At 47.3% G+C, this 24,617-nt stretch overlaps 1 protein-coding gene across 1 annotated transcript in view; it reads left to right on the forward strand.

The window, feature by feature from the left end:
- Positions 1-24,617, forward strand: part of LOC142311231 (uncharacterized) — a 124,693-nt gene that overhangs the window by 57,515 nt on the left and 42,561 nt on the right. The gene's annotated exons all lie outside the window — the stretch shown is intronic.

Genomic DNA, 24,617 nt, shown 5'->3' on the forward strand with positions numbered 1-24,617 from the left:
AAGGAGCATAGAAGAAGAGCGGTGCTTGTATAGACCGCTCAACGTTTGGAATAGAGAATAGGCAATATAGGAAGAAATAGCTTAGGGGGCATGCAAGGCAATAAGAATAAGGGCCGCTTTACATGCTACGACATCGCTAAAGCGATGTCGTTGGGGTCACGGAATTTGTGATGCACATCCGGCCGCGTTAGCGATGTCGTTGCGTGTTACACCTATGAGCAATTTTGAATCATTGCAAAAACGTTCAAAATTGCTAATCGGTGACATGGGGGTCCATTCCCAATTATCGTTGCAGCTGCAGGTACGATGTTGTTCGTCGTTCCTGCGGCAGCACACATCGCTATGTGTGACACCGCAGGAACGACAAACATCTCATTACCTGCGTCCGCTGGCAATGAGGAAGGAAGGAGGTGGGCGGGATGTTACGTCCCGCTCATCTCCGCCCCTCCGCTTCTATTGGCTGGCTGCTTAGTGACGTCGCGGTGACGCCGAACGCACCTCCCCCTTGAAGGAGGGATTGTTCGGCAGTTACAGCGACGTCGCTGAACAGGTATGTGCGTGTGACGCTGCCGTAGCGATAATGTTCGCTACGGCAGCGATAACCACATATCGGCCGTACGACAGGGGCAGGTGCTATCTCGCTCGACATCACTAACAATTGCTAGCGATGTCGCAGCGTGTAAAGCGGCCCTAAATGGGATAACTGGCACACAGACTGCAGATGACAAATATAAAGCGCAAATAATACGACAAGGGATACATAAATTAAGACAGATGACAAGCACATACTCAAGGGACATATATTGTATAAGGATATCTTACTATGTCAAGAAACCTATGGGATATATATATAAAAAATAAAATATCAGGCAATGTGAAATCGAAAATGTGAAAAAGAAAAAGCACTATGCATCCCTGCAATTAAACCAAATATATGGGAAATTATACCTAAGTTGCAAAATAATAGATAAGCAAATAAAGAAATTCATCCCAAATCTGTGAGGATCCTAAAGATTCAGCATTCATGACGATCATCAATAAAATACCTCATACTCCCTATTCATGCCCCCTGGTTCTAGTGTCTGAAGCGTAAATATCCAATATGCCTCCCGAATTTTGAGGAGCTTGGCTCTGTTCCCTTCTTCTTTTGGCATTGGTACATGTTCCAAACTTTGAAAGCCTAACTGGGAAACTTAGTGCAAGGAACAAGTAATATAGTTTTCTTGCACCTGATAGTTGACTTATGCTGCAAAATGCGGTCCCAGATATGCTGGGTGGTTTCCCCAGCATATCCGAGACCACACAGGCATTAGATTAAATATATCACAAACGAAGAATAAGGCTGCTTTCACACATGCGTTTTTTCCTGTGCGGCACAATCCGGCGCTTTGCAGAAAAAACGCAACCGGTTTTTTTTTCCGCCGGTTGCGTTTTTTTTGCATAGACTTACATTAGTGCCGTATGGGCTTGCGTTCCGTCCGTTTTTTGCCGCATGCGGCACATTTAGCCGATGCGGCGGCCGGATGGAACGTTGCCTGGCATGTTTTTTTGTCCGGAAAAAAAAACCGCATCGTTTGCAATGCATGCCTATGGATGCCACATGTGGCGTCCTGCAGCAAAAAACGCATCTGGCCGCCGCATGCGTTTTTTTCCACTGCGCATGCTCAGTAGCCTGCCGCAAGTGGCAAAAACGGGACGGGCCGCATGTAAAAAACTTATGCAAAGGATGCGGTATCGTCGCTGCATCCGTTGCATAGGTTTTAGAGCCGGATTGGCCGTCTCTGCTAAAACCGGCGGTGTCAAAGCAGCCTTAGAGGAAAAAAAGCCCCTAACTGGATAATGTTTTCCAGGCCAAAGATAGGTGAAATATTCACCTTTTGTGACATTTGAGCACTGCAAGCATCCCAAACATAGGCATGTCCCCTTGCATTGTGGGGCCAGAGTACCCTGGAGTTGTCTACCCTTCTCAGGGCCTACGTCTGTCCTAACTACAACGTGTCCTTCAAATTTGTTGATGTCTTGCGGCACAAAATTGGTGGCAACCCAAACTCGGGTATAGTGGGGTAAGTTTCATGGAGAAGTGTCCAGTGTCTTTTAATAAACCAATTCACCAGAGGTATATAGGGGTGATACGTGCTGACAAACACCATTTGTTTGTCCTTTTATTTGGCATGACAATAGTGGCCAGGGCAAATGGGTGGGATTTAAAATCTTATCAGCATAACCCCTGGCCCTAAACTTGAGGTTCAGCTCCATGTGACAAAAATTGCGAGTTTCATCATTGCTTACAATCCGATCGATTCTACAATGTTGGGACCTAGTGAGTGATTTTTTTTATATGAGCAGGATGACAACTTAAGAAGTGGAGGAGACTATTACAATCTGTTGGAAACGTTCATGTACAAATCTGTATTGTCAGAGATGGAAATTTGGGTGTCCAAAAAGTTAATCTTGGTTGTATCATGGTGTAACGTGATGTAAAAAGAATTGACAATAGTGTGCAAATCTTGTAGAATTTATTAAGAGAGTTGTGGTCCACGTGCCAAATCAAAAAGATGTTATCAATAAAAGGTTTCCAAGCTCGGACATGTGAAGATAACACATGTCCATAGACGTGACTCTCTTCAAAGGAAGGCGACATATAGATATTGGCATAGGGGGGAGCTATATTGGAACCCATGGCCATTCCTCGTTTGTGTAAGTAGAATAGGTCCCCAAATAAAAATAAGATATTTGTTAAAGGAAACCAATCATCAGGATTTTCGTATATAAGGTAAAGCCAGTGCAGTACTGGCACTATCAGGCAGATTATCTACATACCATTAGTGGTCAGCTCGGATGTTTAGGCTTTCAAATCCAAGAAAGTGAAGTTTAAAAATTCGTCAGCTTTTTGATTGACAGTTTCACCGGAGCAGATAATAACCGGGCGGGTATTCATCTGGATTCCCGCCCCCTGACGCCTGTTTCTCCCTTTCTCTGGCTCTATGCTAATTTTTCTATACCGTAAGATGGCGTCGGAGTTAGTGACTGCACATAGTGCTGATCTCCGGCGCCATCTGAAACCTGCATTACCCCCTGCTGTTCTATTCTTCTGACTGAAAGGGCGGCCTCGCATTTTCTGCTCTCTTGTGACCGCGGGAGCGCGCACAGTCACAACACCGTGCCAGCGCCAGGTTAAGGAAGACAGAAAACCAGGATCGTGGAGGGGTGAGAGGGAGTAATAAACATGGAGTCCAGAAGTGTGTTTGTGTATTTATTTTTAATAAAGTATTTTTTCTCTGTGTAGTGTCTTTTTTTTAACCCTTTATTGGAGATTGTTAATGGCCGGGTCAAACTTGGCCTGACATTAAAAATGTCTGGCTTAACACCACCTGGTAATACAAAGCTGGTATTAACCCCTTATTACCAAGCATGCCACCCGGTACCAGGGCTGCTGAAAGAGTTGAATACAGCGCCATATTCTGGGGTGGCTGCGAACTGCAATTCACAGCAGGGAGGGCAAGAAAGCTTGGGCCACCCTGCGCTGCAGATTTCAGTCCCCAGCTGCCTATTTGTACGTGGCTGGACACAAAAATTGGGCAAAGCCCAGGTCTTTTTTTTTAAATTATTTCATGAAATTGTTACAAATCATGGGTAATGGGCTAAGTGTTTGTAAGCATGACAGAAACTGCGTTGTGTATTTGAAGAAAAAGGGGATTGTATATATATATTAGCGAAGAAAGGAAATTTTTTTAAAACAATGGCTAGTGGTAAGAGGACAGACTCCATTGATGCAACAATTCGATGACCTGGGGGTTGATGTAAGTTTTTAGGAGGGTATAAAAAGCAGGTGTAATAGGATCTTGATTCACTAAAAACTCGGCCAATTTACTATCAATAATATTCGTCTATAAGTATTTGTCCACTAGCCCCATTACCCCATTAGCTTGATGTGGGTGGTTATTTTGGTTGGACGATTGTTTGAAATCCCGTAATGCTCTAGATTCCTCCACTGTCGAGTTATGTTTCAATGCTAATTGCCCTTTGCCTATCCTATTCAATTGTTTATCCACATCCTTCTGGACAAAGGAAATGTAAGTCTTAATGGGATGATAACTGCGAGGGGGAGTAAAACTACTCTTTACTTGAAGGTAAGACCTCTAAGGGGAAACTTCTCACTCTGAAAGGCCTCTAAATTAACCAATATACCTGGAGTCGCTGTTTTTTTCAGAAAAATGTACAGTGCTGGCCAAAAGTATTGGCATCCCTGCAATTCTGACAGAGAATGCTCAGTTTCTTCCTGAAAATGATTGCAGGGCCAGATGGCATTCATCCACGAATATTGAGGGAATTGAGCTCCGTAATCGACAGACCGCTGTATCTCATCTTTTTAGACTCACTTGTAACAGGGTTGGTGCCTCAGGATTGGAGGATTGCTGATGTGGTACCGATATTTAAGAAAGGTAAGAGAGTAGATCCAGGCAACTACCGTCCAGTAAGCCTGACATCAGTAGTATGCAAAGTTTTTGAGGGCATTTTAAGGGATGACATGCAAAAATATATTGCAGAAAATAATATGATAACTGACAAACAGCATGGATTCATGAAAGATAAGTCGTGTCTAACCAACCTGTTGGGGTTCTATGAGGGGGTAAGTGCAAACCTGGATATTGGTAATGCAGCTGATGTGATTTATTTGGACTTTGCAAAGGCATTTGATACTGTACCACATAATAGCCTTATACTAAAGCTCCAGAAGCAAGGACTAGGGGACACAATATGCAACTGGGTAAGGAATTGGCTAAAAGATAGGAAACAAAGAGTAGTCATAAATGCTACATTCTCTAAATGGGCTATAGTCAGCAGTGGGGTGCCGCAGGGATCTGTGCTAGGACCAATTCTTTTTACTCTCTATATTAATGACCTTGTGGATGGGATTGATAGTACAGTGTCAGTCTTTGCCGATGACACCAAACTATGTAGGATATTAAAAACTGACCTGGATAGTACAATATTACAAAAAGATCTGGATAAGATGTCAGAATGGGCAGATACTTGGCAAATGAGATTTAATGTTGATAAATGTAAAGTAATGCACCTAGGACGGAGTAATCCTATAGCTGCGTATACATTAAATGGAAGTAAACTCGGGACTACAGAACAGGAGAAGGACTTGGGTATTCTCATTACAAATAAGCTGAGCAGCAGCACTCAATGTCAGGCAGCAGCTGCTAAAGCAAACAAGATTCTAGGGTGTATAAAAAGAGAGATTAGATCCCGTGATCCCAACGTATTGTTACCCATCTATAAATCACTTGTAAGGCCACATCTGGAATACGGGATCCAGTTTTGGGCTCCACATTTTAAAAAGGACATTCAGAAGTTAGAGTCAGTTCAAAGGCGGGCAACTAGACTATTACAAGGAATGGAAGGCCTCCCATATGATGGCAGATTGAAAAAGTTAGATATGTTTAGCTTAGAAAAAAGACGTCTCAGAGGAGATCTCATTTATATGTATAAATACATGTGTGGTCAATATAAAGGACTGGCACATAACTTATTTCTTCCGAAAACAATACTAAGGACCAGGGGGCACTCACTGCGAGTGGAAGAAAAGCGATTCCGACACCTAAATAGGAAAGGGTTCTTTACAGTTAGAGCGGTCAGACTGTGGAATGCCCTACCACAAGAGGTAGTAATGGCAGATACTATAACAGCTTTTAAAAAAGGGCTGGATGATTTCCTCAGTACACAAAACATTGTTGGTTATAAATGACTTAGTGACTAAATGTACAACTGGTGGAGGAAGGTTGAACTAGATGGACCTAGGTCTTTTTTCAACCTAAGTAACTATGTAACTATGCAATCACAAATTCTTTGGTATTATTATCTTCATTTAATTTGTCTTCAATGAAAAAAAAGAAAAAAAATTGTCATAAAGCCAAATTGCATATAATTCCACACCAAACATAAAAAAGGGGGTGGACAAAAGTATTGTCAGTGTTTGAAAAATCGTGATGCTTCTCTAATTTGTGTAATAACAGCACCTGTAACTTACCTGTGGCACCTAACAGGTGTTGGCAATACTTAAATCACACTTGCAGCCAGTTGACATGGATTAAAGTTGACTCAACCTCTGTCCTGTGTCCTTGTGTGTACCACATTGAGCATGGAGAAAAGAAAGAAGATCAAAGAACTGTCTGGGGACTTGAGAATCCAAATTGTGAGGAAGCATGAGCAATCTCAAGGCTACAAGTCCATCTCCAAAGACCTGAAAGTTCCTGTGTCTACGGTGCGCAGTGTCATCAAGAAGTTTAAAGCCCATGGCACTGTGGCTAACCTCCCTAGATGTGGAAGGAAAAGAAAATTTGACGAGAGATTTCAACGCAAGATTGCGCGGATGGTGGATAGAGAACCTCGACTTAAGGGTGCTTTACACGCTGCGATATTGGTAACAATATATCGTCAGGGTCACGTCGGTAGTGACGCACATCCGGTGCCGTTACCGACATCGCAGCGTGTAACACAAATGAGCAACGATCAACGAGCACAAAAATGTGAAAAATTGTTGCTCGTTGACACGTCGCTCATTTCCTTAATATCGCTGCTGCAACAGGTACGATGTTGTTTGTCGTTCCTGCGGCAGCACACATCGCTATGAGTGACACCGCAGGAGCGACAAACATCTCCTTACCTGCCTCCACCGGCAATGCAGAAGGAAGGAGGTGGGCGGGTTGTTTACGTCCCGCTCATCTCCGCCCCTCCGCTTCTATTGGACAGCTGCCATGTGACGTCGCTGTGACGCCGCACGACCCGCCTCCTTAGAAAGGAGGCGGATCGCTGTCCAGAGCGACGTCGCAGGACAGGTAAGTCCATGTGACGAGTGTTAGCGATGTTGTGCGACACTGGCAGCGATTTGACCGTGTCGCACAACCGACGGGGGCGGGTACGATCGCTGCAGCGTGTAAAGTACCCTTAACATCCAAACAAGTTCAAGCTACCCTGCAGTCCGAGGGTACAACAGTGTCAACCCGTACTATCCGTCGGCGTCTGAATGAAAAGGGACTGTATGGTAGGATACCCAGGAAGACCCCACTTCTTACCCTGAGACATAAAAAAGCCAGGCAGGAGTTTGCCAAAACTTACCTGAGAAAGCCTAAAACATTTTGGAAGAATGTTCTCTGGTCAGATGAGATAAAAGTAGAGCTTTTTGGGGAAAGCCATCAACATAGAGTTTACAGGAAAAAAAAGAGGCATTCAAAGAAAAGAACACGGTCCCTACAGTCAAACATGGCGGAGGTTTCCTGATGTTTTGGGGTTGCTTTGCTGCCTCTGGCACTGGACTGCTTGACCGTGTGGCATGGCATTATGAAGTCTGAAGACTACCAACAAATTTTGCAGCATAATGTAGGGCCCAGTGTGAGAAAGCTGGGTCTCCCTCAGTGTCAGAGGTCTTCCAGGACAGGACAATGACCCAAAACACACTTTAAAAGCACTAGAAAATGGTTTGAGAGAAAGCACTGGACACTACTAAAGTGGCCAGCAATGAGTCCAGACCTGAATCCCATAGAACACCTGTGGCGAGATCTCAAAATGGCAGTTTGGAGAAGGCACCCTTCAAATCTCAGGGACCTGGAGCAGTTTGCCAAAGAAGAATGGTCTAAAATTTCAGCAGAGCATTGTAAAAAACTCATTGATGGTTACCGGAATCGGTTGTTCACAGTTATTTTGGCTAAAGGTTGTGCAACCAAGTATTAGGCTAAGGGTGCCAATACTTTTGTCTGGCCTATTTTTGGAGTCGGCTAGAAGCAATTCGTATCGGCGGATGTGATGAGTGTGTCTGTACGATCTGATGTGTGTAGGTGTGCGATCTGATATGTGAGTGATCTGATGTGTTTGAGTGTGCGATCTGATGTCTCTGGTTGTGCGTTCCATTACAGGTCCTTGATGCGTTCCACTGCAGGTCCTCCCGTTCAGTGTCTGGTGAGTTTGATTGCGGGGGTCTTCTTTCTTCTCTCTTTTGGGGGTGTCTGCTTTCTATAATGAAGTGTCCTGCAGTATTCTTTTTTTTTAGCTGCAGGGGCACTTCATTATTGAACTGCAACTAGGGCTTATTTTTGGGGTAGGGCTTATATTTAAACCTTACGCCAAAAATGCTGAAAATTCCTACTAGGGCTTCTTTTCGGAGTAGGGCTTATTTTTGGAGAAACACGGTAAGTTTACAGAAAAGATATTATATACTATATTTTGTGTGATTACCTGAGAGTATGTCGTCATATTTGTACGATTACTGTCAATATTGGTCCCTCCACATTGTCTCCCTCGCAATCCGCGATTGCGATGTTGATTTGGATGTCTTGGCGCTTGGTAATGTTCACTCTTTGAACTTGCCGAGGTTGAAGAATAATAATTATTTTGTAGTTGTCGTCCTGTACTTGATGTATTGGTGAAGCGCCATTTCTAAACCTGATTGTTCTTATAATCTTCAGTGTCCCGTAGGAACTTCGATTTCTTACGTTGCTGTAGGATGCCCTGAAAGTCATCAACCACCATCTCAGTTTTCGTCTTCAGAGACTGAAAATCCTCAGTAGCCATTTAGATATTCCCTGGAGTAGCACCGGGTGGCCACCTTCCAGCATGAGCTTAATCTCACCATCAGAGGCTCTAGTGAAGCTGTGGTAGTCACTTACTTGCGCCCCCCAGGTTAAGCCAATGCTATGGCACAGTGGGTCCACACCCCCAGGGTAAATGCTTGCTCAGACTATGGACCCCACAGGCTCCAGTACTACTCAGCTTGCAGGACTTCAACAAAAACTGGTCCGCAAAAGGTAACAAGACTGAATCCTGACATACCCATGGTCAGTGGACACCCATCTGCATGCTTCCACCGACTCCACCTGATCCTGTCTTGGCTGTAGTGTCTACTCTGGCAGTAACATCTTAGTACCACTATCATATGGCATCCTGTGCGAGAACATTGGATGCGATATGCTAATGACCCTCGGGTCAGACTCTGCTGCAAGCATGAGCCGAGTGTCATGCAACTTGCAATCTGATTACAGGTGCGGAGAAGAGGGAGAGAATACTTTCCCCCTCTTCTACACTGCCTGTCTGTGTGTATATCGCACTGCACTTGGATGACACCCGATTGCAGTGTGATGGTTCACCCACAGACATAGACTTGTATGGCTGCGCGTGATTAGAGACTCGCTGCAAAATGCAGCATGCTGCAATTCTTTTCTCGTTCTGATTCGACATTAGAAAAAAATGGCAGATGGACACCCCATTGTTTAAAGGGAACCGGTCACCAGGTTTTTCTTCTATAAGCTGCGTCCAGCACCTGTCAACCCTTATACAGTATACAGAATTCTAGAATGCTGTATATAAGTGACCAGGCCGATCTGTGAAACATAAAAAACACCTTTTATTATACTCACATGTGGGGTGGTAGGGTCCGATGAGAGTCGCTGGTCTCGGTCCGTCATCTCCTATCTTCCTTCCATCGCCGTCCTCCTTCTCTGCTCTGTGTGGAAGACGCCTCCTCCATCATCCACACAGAGGCTGCCATTGTGCTCCTGTACACTTTGATCTGCCCTGCTGAGGGCAAAGCAAAGTACTGTAATGCACAGGCACGGGGAAAGGTCAAAGACTGCCCGGCCATGCACATTACAATACTTTGATCTGCCCTCAGGGCAGATCAAAGTGCCTGTGCGTATGAGCGCAATGGCAGCCTCTATGTGAAAGATGTAGAAAGCGTCATCCACACGGAGCAAGGAAGGAGGAAGGCAATGGAAGGAAGATAGGAGGCGCCGGACCGAGACCAGCAACGACCATCAGACCGGACCGCCCCGCAGGTGAGTATAATAAGTAGTAATGGGCGGATCCAGACTGTAAAAGTGTGGATCTGCGCGGGTTCAAGAATATCCAAGCGCTGGCCCCAAACCCAGAGTTCTCAGGGATCGCTGGGTTCCTATCTGAAATCAGCGCTCGGATAATTAAAAAAACAAACAGGAAAAATAAAGAAAAAAAGGAAAAAGCAGGTGCGTTATACTTACCAAAGTCCTGTAACACTATTTCTGGAGCCGCTCATACTGCTTCCTGGCCACGCATTACCCTCATGTATATGCACTGTTTCCCTTGTCCACCGGCAGTGCCGGCGTCCCTGCCTGATTGGTTGCAGTCAAACAGCGTCCCTACCCTGTGTGACAACATGTCTGCCTGCTTTCAATCACAGAATCTGTGTGCATACCTATAGTGTAAAAATAAATAAAAAAATTGGCTTAGGGTCCCCGCATATTATGATACCCAGCACAGATAAAGCCACGGCTACAGACTGCAGCCCCCAGTAGTGCTTGTATCTTGGCTGTGTATCAATATAAGAAGGAACACATGGGGCGTTTTTAAAAATATTTAAATAAATAATTTAAAAAATCATTGTGCGGTCCCCCAATTTTGATACCCAGCCATGATAAAACTGACAACTTGAGGCTGGTATTCACAGGCTGGGGTGAACCATTGGATATTGCCCCCCCCCCTGGCCTAAAAACAGCAGCGTGCAGCCGCCAAGGATTGTCGAATCCATTAGATGCGACAATCCCTGAACTTTACCCAGCTCATCCCGATTGCCCTAGTGCGGTGGCAGTCAGGATAATAAGGGGTTAATGGCAGCTCACAGCTGCCACTAAGCCCTAGATTAGTAATAGGTGGTGTCTATGAGACCCCCCATTACTAATCTGTAAGTGAAAAGAAATAAATCACATAAAATATCCTTTATTTGAAATGAAAATAAAAAAAGAGTCACCCTCTTTCTCCCCTTTATTAACCCCCAAAACACTCAGTTCTGACACAATCCACACAAGGTCCCATGACGATTCCAGCTCTCCTACATACATACTGAGGGCACAGCATGCAGGCACATATCATGTAAACAGGTAAACTGACCTCAGTTGACGTCATTAAACTCTATGACCTCCCCTCAGATGAGGTCATTGAGTTTCCAGACCTGCATCTCCAGCAGAAAACCTTGGTTTTCTGCCAGGAGGTGCAAATTTGGTGCTGAAATGTCTGCATATTGCTGTGATCCATGTGACATCAGTGTGACACTTACCGGAGAAAACACGTCACTTAAAAAAAAAATTATACTTACCTATCTCCAGCATTGCTGTCACACTTGCTTCTGGGCCCGTTTATTATGCTCATGAATATTCACTGCACTGACCAGGGATCCGAAAGCAAGTGTGACAGAAGCACTGGGGACAGCAGCGCCAGAGACAGATAAGTATACAAGTTCATGCTGCCCATGTGCTGTCCAGAACAGAACACGAACAGCACACAGAACACACAAACACATATACACATCTACACCATGGACCGTGCAAAACGTTCGTTTTTTGCATGGATGTGTGAACGGGGACTAATAATGTGCAACTTCCATCTTATGCCCCCTTCACACATCTGTGTAAAAAGAGCACGTGTTTCACGGTCCATATGGCCGTCTGTGTGTGTCATCCATGTGACATCCATGTGCTTTCTGTATGTCTCTGTGACATCCGTGTGACTGGTACTGGAAAAAATGCATGATACTGAAATGAATAGTTTATTTATGTGTAAAATATGTGCAAAGCCAGATAAATGATAGATAAATGATCAATAGATAGATATATAAATGATAAATAGATAGATAGATAGCGATAGATCTAGTAGATAGATAGATAGATAGATAGATAGATAGATAGATAGATAGATACATAGCTTGTACAGCTATTTAGCAGAGCTAATAAATTAATTTGGAAAAAAAAAAGTGGGGTTCCCACTAATGCAAATGGGTTCTCCTCAGGTCATAGCAGAGGGTCACACATTTCCCACTAATGCAATGGGTAGTGACGAGCAATGACAGCATGAGTTCACCGCAGGTTAGTTCCCACAGCTCTCGTGCCAAGGATCCCGAGAGCCTGCAGCAATGAACTTTGGTGAACTCATGAGTTCACCGCAGTTCAACGCTGGAGGCTGTTCTCACGCCAAGCATTGTGAGAGCCCTTTTACGATACTTGGTGTGAGAACCACGGGCAGTAAACTAAGTTGAACTCATGAGTTTGCTGAAGTTCATTGCTGCAGGCTCTAGTTATGGGCAAATCAACATTGAAGTCACTGGACAAGATCCTCAAATCGAAGAACATTTCACTCGTGAAGAACACACAGTTCGTACATAGTCTGGGGTTTTCTGTAGTAACATATGGATGCAAAACCTGGACAATGAAGATACAAGACAGATGAAGAATCAACTACTTTGAAATGTGGTGCTCGAGAAAGATGTTATCAATACAATGGATCAGTGGCATAACTAGTGTTCGATGGCCCCCGTGCAAAATTTGGACCTGGGCCCACCCATCCCCATATGTTGGTTAGATCAGAGGTGTATCTAGGCTTTCTGGCACCCGGGGCAAGACTTCAGTTTGGCGCCCCCCATGTGACCAATCATTCATGTGTGATTTGCACACTCACAGTCTATGATGACGAGCTGCTCTTAATAATATAATTCTCTTAATGTTCAAAGAGAAACATATGAAGAAAAGCCAGTTGTGACATGCAAGCATGAAAATCACATACAGTGCTGGCCAAAAGTATTGCCACCCCTACAATTCTGTCAGATAATACTCAGTTTCTTCTTGAAAATGATTGCAATCACAAATTCTTTGGTATTATCTTCATTTATTTTGCTTGCAATGAAAAAACACAAAAGAGAATGAAACAAAAATCAAATCATTGATCATTTCACACAAAACTCCAAAAATGGGCCAGACAAAAGTATTGGCACCCTTAGCCTAATACTTGGTTGCACAACCTTTAGCCAAAATAACCAGGGCTGTGGAGTCGGAGTCGGAGAGTCGGAGTCGGAGTCGGAGCTCATTTTGGTGGAGTCGGAGTCGGAGTCGGAGTCGGTATAAAATGCACCGACTCCGACTCCTAAAATATATAATAAATTGGGGACAGGAGTGCAATGCAGAATGTGCTGAATATTTTACTAAATAATAACATTTAGTATAATGCTTATATTTAAGTGAAAAATGTATTGTAGTACAATGTGAACATCAGACATTTAATTGTTTTTATGATACAATAATCAAGATATTTGGATAGAACATAAAATATATTTATTGGAATACAACTTTAGAACACAAAAAACTGTAATAAATTGTAAATATGTAATACACTATGTAATATACAGTAGATTACATATATATCTTGTGTGTGTATATACACTGTATATACATATATATATATATATACAGTGTATATACACACACAAGATATATATGTAATCTACTGTATATTACATAGTGTATTACATATTTACAATTTATTACAGTTTTTTGTGTTCTAAAGTTGTATTCCAATAAATATATTTTATGTTCTATCCAAATATCTTGATTATTGTATCATAAAAATTATTAAATGTCTGATGTTCACATACACATATTCATGTACTACAATAAATTTTTCACCTAACTATAAGCAATATATGTAGGAGTCGGAGTCGGAGCCGGAGTCGGAGTCGGAGCCGGAGTCGGAGTCGGTGCAAGAGAATTTGAGGAGTCGGAGTCGGAGTCGGAGTCGAAGGTTTGGCTTACCGACTCCACAGCCCTGAAAATAACTGCGAACAACCACTTCCGGTAACCATCAATGAGTTTCTTACAATGCTCTGCTGGAATTTTAGACCATTCTTCTTTGGCAAACTGCTCTAGGTCCCTGAGATTTGAAGGGTGCCTTCTCCAAACTGCCATTTTGAGATCTCTCCACAGGTGTTCTATGGGGTTCAGGTCTGGACCCATTGCTGGCCACTTTAGTAGTGTCCAGTGCTTTCTCTCAAACCATTTTCTATTGCTTTTTGAAGTGTGTTTTGGGTAATTGTCCTGCTGGAAAACCCATGACCTCTGAGGGAGACCCAGCTTTCTCACATGGGGCCCTACATTATGCTGCAAAATTTGTTGGTAGACTTCATAATGCCATGCACATGGTCAAGCAGTCCAGTGCCAGAGGCAGCAAAGCAACCCCAAAACATCAGGAAACCTCCTCCACATTTGACTGTAGGGACCGTGTTCTTTTCTTTGATTGCCTCTAAATTCTATGTTGATGCCTTTTCCCAAAAAGCTCTACTTTTGACTCATCTGACCAGAGAACATTCTTCCAAAACGTTTTAGGCTTTTTCAGGTAAGTTTTGGCAAACTCCAGCCTGGCTTTTTTATGTCTCAGGGTAAGAAGTGGGGTCTTCCTGGGTACCCTACCATACAGTCCCTTTTCATTCAGACGCCGACGGATAGGACGGGTTGACACTGTTGTACCCTCGGACTGCAGGTCAGCTTGAACTTGTTTGGATGTTAGTCGAGGTTCTTTATCCACCATCCGTACAATCTTGCGTTGAAATCTCTCGTCAATTTTTCTTTTCCTTCCACATCTAAGGAGGTTAGCCACAGTGCCATGGGCTTTAAACTTCTTGATGACACTGCGCACCGTAGACACAGGAACTTTCAGGTCTTTGGAGATGGACTTGTAGCCTTGAGATTGCTCATGCTTCCTCACAGTTTGGATTCTCAAGTCCTCAGACAGTTCTTTGGTCTTCTTTCTTTTCTCTATGCTCAATGTGGTACACACAAGGACACAGGACAGAGGTTGAGTCAACTTTAATCCATGTCAACTGGCTGCAAGTGTGATTTAGTTATTGCCAACACCTGTTAGGTGCCACAGGTAAGTTACAGGTGCTGTTAATTACACAAATTAGAGAAGCATCACGATTTTTCAAACACTGACAATACTTTTGTCCACCCCCTTTTTTATGTTTGGTGTGGAATTATATGCAATTTGGCTTTATGACAATTTTTTTTCTTTTTTTTCATTGAAGACAAATTAAATGAAGATAATAATACCAAAGAATTTGTGATTGCAATCATTTTCAGGAAGAAACTGAGCATTCTCTGACAGAATTGCAGGGGTGCCAATACTTTTGGCCAGCACTGTATGAGTGGAGTGGCCAAATGATGACTGCTGGAACCAGACGCAGACGTGAATCCTGACAGTGAGTATATTACATGCGGTTATGACTGGGCTACAGTGCTTAATTTTATAAGTAATGGGGTTGTCCAGGTTTGAGATGAAAATCTGCAGTTACTATGTGACTGCAGACTTCTGAATTCTCAGTGCGCACACTGCCCGCTGTCAGGATTCTCTGGTGCCGATGGTCAGAGTGGGAGGTCATGAAACTGCAAATATGTGATTTCCATATATTTGGTCACGTGCTGACTAGACATGCGTGGCCTCGCTCAAAATAAATTGAGTAAAGCGGGCTTTACACACTGCGATATCGGTCCCGATATCGCTAGTGTGGGTACCCGCCCCCATCTGTTTCGCGACACGGGCAAATCGCTGCCCGTGCCGCACAACATCGCCCAGACCCGTCACACATACTTACCTGCCCGGTGACGTCGCTGTGACCGGCGAACCGCCTCCTTTCTAAGGGGGCGGTCCGTGCGGCGTCACAGCGACGTCACTGAGCGGCTGCCCTATAGCAGCGGAGGGGCGGAGCTGAGCGGGATGTAACATCCCGCCCACCTCCTTCCTTCCGCATAGCGGCCGGGAGGCAGGTAAGGAGAGCTTCCTCATTCCTGCGGTGTCACACGGAGCGATGTGTGCTGCCGCAGGAACGAGGGACAACCTCGTTACTGCTGCAGTAACGATTTTTGAGAATGGACCCCCATGTCACCGATGAGCGATTTTGCACGTTTTTGCAACGATGAAAAATCGCTCATCGGTGTCACACGCAACGGCATCGCTAATGCGGCCGGATGTGCGTCACCAATTCCGTGACCCCAACGAGTTCGCATTAGTGATGTCGTAGCGTGTAAAGCCCCCTTTAGGCTGGACACGTCAAATCAGAATGTGGCCAGAAATATGAAAATATCATACTTGCGCTCACATGACCATCCACTATTGCCACTATCACCAAAAAAATCCCAAAAGTGTGCAAAGCATGCATTGTGAGAATTCCGAAGCCTGCAGTCACCTAGAGTCACTGCAGAATTTCATCTCAAACTTAGACAAGCCCTTTACTTACACAATTAAGCAGTGTATCCCAATTCTAAGTTAAGGGGTTGTTCAATCTTACAATTTATAAATTGTTACTTGTGTACAGGTTCAGAACTAATAACAGCACCAGAACCAAAAGGTACAGAAATACATAATTGTAACACCCAACAGTACAGAAACACAGCATCACAACCACCAGCAGTACAGAAATTCATCATCAGAACCACCAGCAGCACAGAAATACCCTCATTGGTACAGAAATACATAACCAGAACCACAAGCAGTACATGGTACATCAATTGTAATGTCAGGTCAGATCCATACAAATTTGTATTGTATTAACTGACAACTTCCAGTACATCCAGGGCTGGCTCCAGGTTTTTGTGGGCCCCGAGCGAAAGAGTGTCTTTCGGCCCCATACACACATAGAAACGCACATATACATATTTAAAGACAAATTCACAAGAATACATCTAAATAGATAAATCTATACAGTCATATACACTGACATACATAGATACACATCATACATGCACACACAGACACATTAGAAGTATTAATAAGGGGAAGCCGGCAGCAGCCTCACTCACCTCCCCCGCTTGTCTCCCATCCATCTCCTCCTGGGCATGTGGCTCTGCCGCGCTTATTCGTGGCCATGGCTAACAGACATGGTCGCACACAGTGCACACTGACTCTGCTATATACATCACAGGAGAAACTGGAGACATACAGCAATGGGGGCACATACAGCTCCAGAGGGGGGCATACAGCTCTGAAGTGGCATACAGCACTGGGGTGGGGGGACATACAGCTCTTTGGGTGTACAGCACTTGGGTGGGGGAGACACACAGCTCTGGGGGGTATACAGCTGTGGGGTGTGTGAGACTGTGACCGGGGTTATCTATGACGGCCGGTATGTCTCGCCCCGGTTGTGCTCACTCCATGATAATCCACTATAGGGTTAATGCTGTTTTCCCTACAGGCTGAAGGGAGGGATAAATAGATTCAGGAACAAGGGCAGGTGTGCCGGGTGTGAGAGGGTGATCACATCTCCCTGAGTTCTCTGCCGGAAAGGCACCTATGTACTATTGTGAACTTTTTTCTTTGGAATAAACCGTGTGCTGTGACCCTTGGTGCCTGGATCCCGTGTCTTCTGCAGCGCAGCCGACGACGCTACCTCACATATGGTGGAGAATGCGGGCATGACAGCCGGTGAGGTGTAGCATCCATCCCTGGTGACCCAGCTGCGCATGTCCTGGATTCGAGCGGCTATACTACAGCCCAAACCCGGCGACGCCATGGAGGACATACTAAAGCATTTGGCTCAGGCTAATGCACAGCAGCAACAGGCTAATGCACAGCAGCTACAAACCAATGCACACCTGCTCCAATCCTTGCAAATGCAGGAAAAAAAATTCCAAGAACAGATGGATCAGGCCAATGCACGTCAGCAGCAATCCTTGCAAGTGCACCAAGAACAGATGGAGCAGGCCAATGCACGTCAGCAGCAAGCCTTGCAATTGCAGGAAAAAAGGCACCAAGAACAGATGGTTCTCCTGGCCAAGTCGATCCGTGCCAGACCGGCAGCAACAACCCCGGGACCGGATGACGACAGCAGCGTCCGGAAAGCGGTGAGACAAGCGTTGCAAAAGATGACCCCGGGTGATGATGTGGAAGCGTTCCTGGCGGTGTTTGAGCGGGTGGCCGAGCGGGAAAAGCTGCCGACCCCGCAGTGGGCTGAGGTATTGTCGCCCTATCTGACGGGGGAACCCCAAAAAGCGTACCTGGACCTCTGTACCGAGGACGCCATTGACTATGTGACCCTGAAAGCCGAAATACTGGCTCGGTTGGGGGTGAATACCTATGTACGGGCTCAGCGGGTAAATCAGTGGTTCTTTGAGGAAGCCAAACCCGTACGCTCCCAGGCCTATGACTTGTTACATCTTGTAAAAAAGTGGTTGCAGCCTGACACTCTGAGCCCGGCGCAAATGGTGGAAAGAGTAGTAGTGGATCGTTTTGTGCGCACTTTACCCGTCACCATTCAACGGTGGGTCGGACAGGGTGACCCGAGTACCCTGGACCAATTAGTGTCCCTGGTAGAGCGGCATGTGGCTACGCAGGACTTGATACGGGACACTGAGACTTTGCGTACCGCCCGTCGGTCCGGCCCCTCCAAGCCTAGGGCCAAGGACCCACCGCTGACACCGGTGCGGGAGTCCGCTACCGTCCCGTCTGAAGCCGCACCCTCCGTCCCTGAGGTCCGGAAAACTATGTACCCTAAACGACAACTCGTCAAGGGGGTGTCCTTCCCTATTAGATGTTGGCGGTGCCAGCGGGTGGGACATATGGAAGCCCAGTGTCCACTCACCCCGGAGCCCATGGATTGTGGGGTTACCCGGCGGGGTTCAATGTATGCTCAGGTGGTGTGTACCGCTGACCTGGTCTACCCAGAGACTGAGCCCCACTTGTGCCAAATTCAGGTGAATGGATGTCCGGTTACAGGCTTGTTGGATTCCGGAAGCTTAGTGACCCTTGTGCGATCAACCCTAAGGGCTAAAGTAAAGGCCACAGGACGTACCGTGGGGGTGGTTTGCATACATGGGGACCGCCGAGACTATCCCACGGGGATAGTCACCATCACAGCACCTTGCGGTCAGGTGCAACATGAGGTGGGACTTATTAATACTCTTCCCTATGATGTGATCCTAGGAAGGGATCTGCCCTATTTTTGGACTTTATGGAAGGGACCTCCTAAGTCCCCTCAGATATTGGTCAGTCCGGGACCTGAGCCCTACAATCCTGAATCCGGGACGCCTGCCGTAGGGGTCCCCATGATAGGGACAGGATGTGAACCTGATAGGTCGCCCCTAGAGGTATTGGCAGGAGAGGCTGAGACGGTCGAGCCCATCCCGGAGTTGGAGGCGTCCCCGGATACGTTTGGGACAGCCCAACTCCAGGACCCTACATTAATACATGCCCGGAGTCGGGTGACAGTAGTTGACGGGGTGGCACAGCTGCCTGGTGCCCAGGTAAGATACCCCCATTTCGCTCTTAAGCAGGATTTACTCTACCGGGTAGATGAAATACGGGGCGTAGGGGTAGAGCAGTTGGTGGTGCCCCAGCCGTATCGCCGGCGGGTCCTCGACTTGGCTCATAAACACCTGATGAGTGGTCACCTAGGGGTCAAGAAAACGCAGGAGCGAATATTGCAAAGGTTCTATTGGCCCGGGGTCTTTGGGGAGGTAAAACGGTTCTGCGAAACCTGCCCGGAGTGTCAGCTTACCGCACCCCTGACCCACTTTCGCAGTCCGTTGGTACCGTTACCCATTATAGAAGTCCCTTTTGAACGGATAGGGATGGATCTGGTGGGGCCCCTCGTAAAGTCTGCTCGAGGGCACCAGCATATCCTAGTGATCGTTGACTATGCCACCCGGTATCCCGAGGCGATACCTCTCAGACATACTGCAGCCAAGCTTATAGCTCGGGAGTTGTTTGCTGTGTTCTGCCGGGTGGGGTTGCCCAAGGAGATCCTTACGGATCAGGGGACCCCATTCATGTCTAAAGTGACCAAAGAGCTATGCCGGCTACTCCAGATCAAGCAGTTGCGTACGTCTGTGTATCATCCTCAGACGGATGGTTTAGTGGAACGATTCAATAAAACCCTGAAAACCATGCTCAAAAGGGTGATTTCCAAAGACGGGAAAGACTGGGATATGATGCTTCCCTATTTGATGTTTGCCATACGAGAGGTGCCACAGGCATCCACGGGGTTTTCGCCTTTTGAATTGTTATACGGGCGACATCCCCGGGGATTGTTGGACCTGGCAAAAGAAACCTGGGAGCAGGAGCCCACCCCCCATAAAAGTGTGATTGAACATATTTTGGGTATGCAGAACCGCATAAGCGCGGTCATGCCAATTGTGAAGGAGCATTTACAGGAGGCTCAGGCCGCGCAAAGCGGCCGCTACAATAGACAAGCCACCATGCGGACCTTTAAACCCGGGGATCGGGTGTTGGTATTAATCCCCACGGCGGAGAGTAAATTCCTGGCTCAGTGGCAAGGCCCCTACGAGATAAAGGAAAGAGTCGGGGTGGTTAACTATAAAGTATTGCAGCCCGGTAGGCGGAAACCTGAACAAATATACCATGTCAACCTATTAAAACCTTGGCAGGAACGGGAAAGCCTGATGGCTGTTTTTTCCCCACCTCCCTCCTCTTCGGGTCGTTCACATCCGGCTCCAGCGACCTCCGGAGAGGACGAACCGGAAGTAAGGATTGGAGAAGCCCTCACCAAGCAACAGAGGCGAGAGGCCAGACGGTTGGTTCAGCAGAACCCCGATGTCTTCTCCGAGCTGCCCGGTAGGACCAGTCTGATACGACACGATATTGTCACCGAGCCCCACCTGAAGGTACGCCTGAAGTCATACCGGGTACCGGAGGCTCGACGACAAGCCATATCGGAGGAAGTAAAGACAATGTTACGCCTGGGGGTCATCGAAAAATCCCGGAGTGAATGGGCTAGTCCGATTGTCCTAATACCAAAACCCGATGGCTCCTTAAGGTTCTGCAATGACTTTAGGAGATTGAACGAAATATCCAAGTTCGATCTCTACCCCATGCCCCGGGTGGATGAGCTGATTGATAGGCTGGGACAGGCGCGATATTTTACCACGCTCGACCTGACCAAGGGGTACTGGCAGGTGCCACTAACGGAGTCCGCCAAGGAGAAAACCGCTTTTGTTACGCCGGAGGGTCTCTTCCACTATGTTGTCTTGCCTTTTGGGTTACATGGCGCTCCGGCCACGTTCCAGAGGTTGATGGACTTAGTGCTGGAACCCCACCAGGCGTATGCATCAGCGTACCTGGATGACATCATTATTTACAGCTCCGATTGGCAGACCCACTTGGAACAGGTACAAGCGGTGGTGGACGCGCTTCGAACAGCCGGATTGACAGCCAATCCCAAGAAATGTGCGTTGGGACTCACGGAAGCCCGCTACTTGGGCTACGTGATAGGCCAAGGAGTGATTAAGCCCCAAATTAACAAGGTTGAGGCGATCCAGAAGTGGCCTAGACCCCTGACCACGAAGCAGGTTAGGGCCTTCCTGGGTATCGTGGGGTACTACAGGAGGTTTGTAAAGGATTTTGCGGGACTATCAGCCCCCTTGACGGACCTTCTCAAAGGCAAGAAGTCCGTCATGGTGCGCTGGACTCCGCAGGCCGAGGACTCCTTCCGGGCCCTGAAGGGGGTCCTGTGCGGACAGCCCGTTCTGGTCAACCCTGATTTCCGGAAGGAGTTCATTGTACAGACTGACGCCTCGGAGGTCGGCCTAGGGGCAGTGCTGTCTCAGGTGGTTCAGGGGGAGGAACACCCCGTCACCTTCTTGAGTAGGAAGCTCACCCCTCCCGAGCGGAATTATAGCGTAGTGGAGAAGGAGTGCCTGGCGATCAAGTGGGCCTTGGAGTCCCTACGCTATTATCTGCTGGGACGGCAGTTTCGCTTGGTGACGGATCACTCTCCACTGGTCTGGATGAGGTCCGCCAAGGAACGGAATGCCCGGGTTACCCGGTGGTTCCTTTCTCTGCAGAACTTCCGGTTTACGGTTGAACACCGGGCCGGTAGGTTGCAGGGCAACGCCGATGCCTTGTCCCGCGGCCCGTGTTTGATGGCTGGAGTTCAACCCCGCACGCTTGAACTGAGGGGGGGGGTATGTGAGACTGTGACCGGGGTTATCTATGACGGCCGGTATGTCTCGCCCCGGTTGTGCTCACTCCATGATAATCCACTATAGGGTTAATGCTGTTTTCCCTACAGGCTGAAGGGAGGGATAAATAGATTCAGGAACAAGGGCAGGTGTGCCGGGTGTGAGAGGGTGATCACATCTCCCTGAGTTCTCTGCCGGAAAGGCACCTATGTACTATTGTGAACTTTTTTCTTTGGAATAAACCGTGTGCTGTGACCCTTGGTGCCTGGATCCCGTGTCTTCTGCAGCGCAGCCGACGACGCTACCTCACAGGTGGTATACTGCATTGGGGTGGGGGGACATACACCTCTGGGGGGTATACAGTACTGGGGTCGGTGGACAGACAGTTCTGGGGATATACAGCACTGGTGTCAAGGCACAGATAGTTCTGGGGGTATACAGCACTGGGGTGGGTGGATAGACAGTTCTGGGGGTATACATCACTGGGGTGGGGGGACAGACAGTTCTGGGGGTATACAGCACTAGGGTGGGGGAAACAGTTTTGGGGGTATACAACACTAGGGTGGGGGGACAGATAGTTCTGGGGGTATACAGCACTGGGGTGGGGGGACAGACAGATCTGGGGGTATACAGCACTGGGGTGGAGGTATACAGCACTGGGGTAGTATAACAAACAGAACTGGGGGTATACAGCTCTGGGGTGGTGGGGACAAACAGTTCTAGAGGTATACAGCACTGGGGTGGTGGTGACAAACAGTTCTGGCGGTATACAGCTCTGGGGTGGTGGGGACAAACAGTTCTGGAGGTATACAGCTCTGGGGTGGTGGGGACAAACAGCTCTGGGGGTATACAGCTCTGGGGTGGTTGGGACAACCAGTTATGGAAGTATACAGCTCTGGGGTGGTGTAGACAAACAGTTCTGGGGGTATACAGCTCTGGGGTGTGTGGGACAGATAGTACTGTGGGTATACAACATTGGGGTGCGTGGGACAGATAGTACTGGGGGTATATAGCACTGTGGTGTGTGGGACAGATAGTACTGGGGGTATACAGCACTGGGGTGTGTGGGACAGATAGTACTGGGGGTATACAGTTCTGGGGTGTGTGGGACAGATAGTACTGAAGGTATACAGCACTGGGGTGCGTGGGACAGATAGTACTGGGTGTATACAGCTGCGTTGCATTCGCTGGAGGACGCTGCGTCGTTAATTTGACGCAACGTCGGGCGGAGGGAACGCTGCATGTAGCGTTTTTAGGGTTGTTAAAAGATCGCACCTTGACGGATTCTGTTAGAATCCGCCAAGGTGTCTAACGATTGTCTATGGTGGCGGATTCCGCCGCTATGCGCTAAGCGGCGGAATCCGCTGACGAATTCCGTCATGTTCTACTGAGCATGCTCCGCATGTCCAGCAGAACAATCAAAATCGTTTAAAATCACTCCTGGTCTCTCTCCCCCCTCTCTCATACTCACTGATCACGGGCGTGACACTGCACAGTTGTCACAAAGCTCTGGCGGCTTTTCCTCTTTTGGAAATGCCGGCCTCTCATTATTCCATCTAGTATTCACTGCTTCCCCCGCCTACCGGCGCCTATGATTGGTTGCAGTCAGACCCGCCCCCACGCTGAGTGACAGCTGTCTCACTGCAACCAATCACAGCCGCCGGTGGGCGGGTCTATATCGTGCAGTACAATAAATAAATAATTTTAAAAAATGGCGTGCAGTCCCCCCTAATTTTGATACTAGCCAAGATAAAGTCATACGGCTGAAGGCTGGTATTCTCAGGACGGGGAGCCCCTCAGCCTAACAATATCAGCCAGCAGCCGCCCGCAACAGTCCCGGGACTCTACCCACCTCATCCTGAATTGCCCTGGTGCAGTGGCAATCGAGGTAATAAGGAGTTAATGGCAGCAGCCCATAGCTGCCACTAAGTCCTAGGTTAATCATGGCAGGCGTCTATGAGACACCCACAATGATTAACCTGTAAGTGAAAGTAAATAAACATATACACCCGAAAAAATACTTTATTTGGAATAAAAGATAAAAAAACCCACCCTCTTTCACCACTTTATTAATCCTCAAATACCCCTCCAGGTCCAGCGTAATCCACATGAGGTCCCACGACGCATCCAGCTCTGCTACATGAAGCTGACAGGAGCGGCCGTAGAACACCGCCACTTTGTCAGCTCCAGGCAGCAACTAAAGTGAGTCGCGCTGTCATCGGGAACATCACTGAGGTAATGTGTGCGGCGATGATGGGAGCGGTAGTGGCGGTGTGTAAACGGTGATGAATGCAGTAGTGCCTGCGTGTGTGCGGTGATGATGGGTGCGGTATTGCCGGTATGTGTGCGGTGATGATAATGGGTGCAGTAGTGCTTGCGTGTGTGCGGTGATGATAAGTGCAGTAGTGCCTGCGTGTTTGCGGTGATGATGGGTGCGGTAGTGCCTGCGTGTGTGTGGTGATGATGAGTGCGGTAGTGCCTGCGTGTGTGCAGTGATGATGGGGGTGGTAGTGCCTGGGTGTGTGCGGTGATGATGGGTGCGGTAGTGCCGGTGTATGTGCGGTGATGATGGGTGTGGTAGTGCCGGGGTGAGTGCAGTGATGATGATGGGGGCAATAGTGCCGGGGTGTGTGCGGTGATGATGATGGGGGCTGTAGTGCTGGGGTGTGTGCAGTGATGATGGGGGTGGTAGTGCCTGCGGTGTGTACGGTGATGATGAGTGCGGTAGTGTCGGGGTGTGTGCAGTGATGATGAGTGCGGTAGTGCCGGGGTGTGTGCAGTGATGATGATGGGTGCAGTAGTGCCGGGGTGTGTGCAGTGATGATGATGAGTGCGGTAGTGCCGGGGTGTGTGCAG

This window comes from Anomaloglossus baeobatrachus, chromosome 5 (genome assembly GCF_048569485.1).
Source record: "Anomaloglossus baeobatrachus isolate aAnoBae1 chromosome 5, aAnoBae1.hap1, whole genome shotgun sequence".
Taxonomy (NCBI): domain Eukaryota; kingdom Metazoa; phylum Chordata; class Amphibia; order Anura; family Aromobatidae; genus Anomaloglossus; species Anomaloglossus baeobatrachus.